Below are 2758 nucleotides of genomic sequence, written 5' to 3'. Positions count from 1 at the left end.
ATTTTGTAACTTTTAGTTTTTGAAGGCAAACAAGTTTCTTTTCCAAAATGTGTGGAATCTGGAGCTCCGTTATTTGTTTGGGGCCAAGATTAGTTTCCTCGAAGGATGGCAATACGAAACAAACAATCAATCTCGGTGGTATAGTTACAGCTAAACAAACTATTTTATTTAATTTTTACTTAACAGCAACCAAAACTAAGGACAATGCCACCAGCTAAGTAAACAAGGCGACAAGATGTGGTTGCAAGAAAAAAAATATTGTCAGGTGCAGGTTTTTTTTAAGGTTTGGTTTGGGTGACCGCTAAGTAGTTTTAAGAGACCGCAAGTGTTTCATTCAAATACCAAAAAATAGCCATATTTGCTTATTTGGGAAACCGCTGGAGAAATTTGGGGGACCATTTCGGTCCCCCAAAACACCTTAAAAAAACACTGGAGGTGTATAAAACACTTTGTTGACTTGGGGAGTGAAAACATGTTTTTTTAGATGCAAGACCATGTATTTAAAAACGGTATGTGTGTTTGCAATCATCAAAGAAGGTTGGTTGCATTTGGTTGCACTGCAAATTTACTTGAATTTCCCCAGTTGCAGGTATGTCATAGTTTATTGAATCACAGCTACAGTTGAAAATACTTCTTTGGTATTTACAGCCAAAAAAAAATCCACCAAGACACAAAAAGGAACAATAAAAAAAAACACATACATCCTAAAAGAAAATGGAAACAAACAGGAAAACCTAAATAAGTACAAAGCAAATTTTCCTTCCCCAGATACACATTCTAGACATGTTGTGGGACAGGTATGAGTTCAACTTTGATGTGGCCAACCTGTTTTTAAAAATAAGGCTGCAGGAATTAAAAAAATATATATACCGACTCAATAGAAAAAATAAACAACCTAGTAGATAATAGGGTTACTTCTATCACCGAAGTTACACGAAGTCTTAAGAAGTTTGTTATCAATCATCTTTTTGAAAATGAGACACCACCAGAAAAAAGCACCTGACGTTCTTTTCCTACAACCAAAATATTGAAAATCATTTTTACCAGGCAGTTTGTAAGCGTAAACTTGCAACCATTGCCCAGAAAAAAGATTGAGGAATGGAAAAGATCTTATGGCCCGGAAGGTAAATTTTCTTTTCGGCCTTACAAGATTGGCAATCATATTCTAACAACCGAACCAGTCGTTGAAAATGATAATGTAGTGATTAACAGTGAAACAATACTACTATTTATTCACCAGTTTTTATGGCAACGCCGAAACATTTACCTCCTGGATGCTACATACAAAACAACAACATAGGCCCTAGAGACGTTCGACCTACAAAATGAAACGTCCTCAGGTATTGAAGAAGCTATTAAAATTCTAAAGCAGTGGAACCCTGATTAGAATCCGAAATATACCGTATTTCATGACAGACGAGTGCGATGCAGAAATTAATGCTATCGAAGCATCATTTCAAGGTAAGTCATCCCAAGCTAAACCTGATGACTGTAAAATTTTAGCACGCAAAAGCTTTACATTCAGAGTACTAATATGTGACTTACATAGGGAACAAGCACTATATGTGGCCCGCGCGAATCATTATTACACTTATCCGACCCGCAGTGAAAAAAGTTTGGTGATCCCTGCTTTAGATCCTATTTTGGAAACTATAACAAAATTGTGACGGGGTCAACATTAATAAGGACGCGGGCCGCAGGTTACCCACCCCTGCACTAGACCCAATGGTTACATCTGATTTTAGAGTGTACCGTTGGTTCCCCGCAACCAAAACAAAGCACAGAAACAGTACCACTGTTGCAAGTATTATCATCAACATATTCCGACAATAGCCTTTCTTCAATGCAATCTCCATCATGGACAGCAATCAAAAGCATCCTAGAAATGTTGAAACACAAAAACCTTACTTATGATGCAACTTGAAATCAAGTATTAATTGACACCAAAAATGAACTGGCAATTACTATAAAAAAAATGAAACTGCGATGCCTACACTAAGATGGCATCCGAGTAAGAAACAGTTCAAAAAAGATAAAACTGAAAGCAACACAAACTCCACTTTTTTGTGATGAACTTCCGCAGAAACGACGAAAGAAAAATCCATTTGCTGACAGACAAGGTAAGTATGCCAATCTGATGAGGCCCCTTGTTGAGGTCAATGACCTTTACCCTAAGACACAATCCTATGCCCCAACAGTACCTGAACCGGTAAGTATTTTTAATATTCCAAGAAAGAAAGTCCAAACTTTGGATCCAGGTTCCAGTATTTACACCAGGCTCAACAAAAGTCGCGGATGTCAATAACTGTTACAAGACTGCTTGAACTACCATGTTTCACATTTGTGGAATATAATAAAAATGGCAAAACTTTCTACTGATCAGCATTTGCGTGGTAAGTTAGCTGTACAAAAAATGATATTATTACAGTTGAATTAAATGTAAATGCATTGTATTTACAGGTGCTTTATTGCTTTTATGTAATTTACTTCACAGTGGAATGATACCATAAACATATATAAGTTGATGTAACATGTGTAAATGTCTGTGGTTTGAGGATGTAGAAATATGTTTGAGTATGCAATGAAATATTATCCTAATGCTGCGATTTTCAAATAGAGTGCGGTCTGGGTCCCAAATTAACTAGATTAAACCGAATTCTAATAGAGTGGTTTGAAAAATAGATCAGCAGCAAATCTCTCCTAAAATTGACTCTTCAAAAACTGCTATTGACAAAAAAAGAATTTTTACACGTTTATT

The 2758-nt window shown here is 36.2% G+C and overlaps 1 long non-coding RNA gene across 1 annotated transcript; it reads right to left on the bottom strand.

Moving 5' to 3' along the window:
• Positions 1–422: 422 nt before the first annotated feature.
• On the bottom strand, positions 423–1737 carry LOC145232464 (uncharacterized). Its single transcript, XR_013860883.1, has 3 exons — positions 1238–1737; positions 896–1013; positions 423–825 (listed from the first exon to the last, which is right to left on the bottom strand). It is a non-coding gene; the product is annotated as an uncharacterized LOC145232464 (long non-coding RNA).
• Between the last annotated feature and the right edge of the window lie 1021 nt (positions 1738–2758).

The sequence above is a fragment of the Phallusia mammillata genome, chromosome 6 (genome assembly GCF_965637545.1).
Source record: "Phallusia mammillata chromosome 6, kaPhaMamm4.hap1.1, whole genome shotgun sequence".
NCBI classification, from domain to species: Eukaryota; Metazoa; Chordata; class Ascidiacea; order Phlebobranchia; family Ascidiidae; genus Phallusia; species Phallusia mammillata.
Note: the sequence above shows the minus strand (reverse complement) of the source record. Positions and strands in the feature narration are given on the sequence as shown.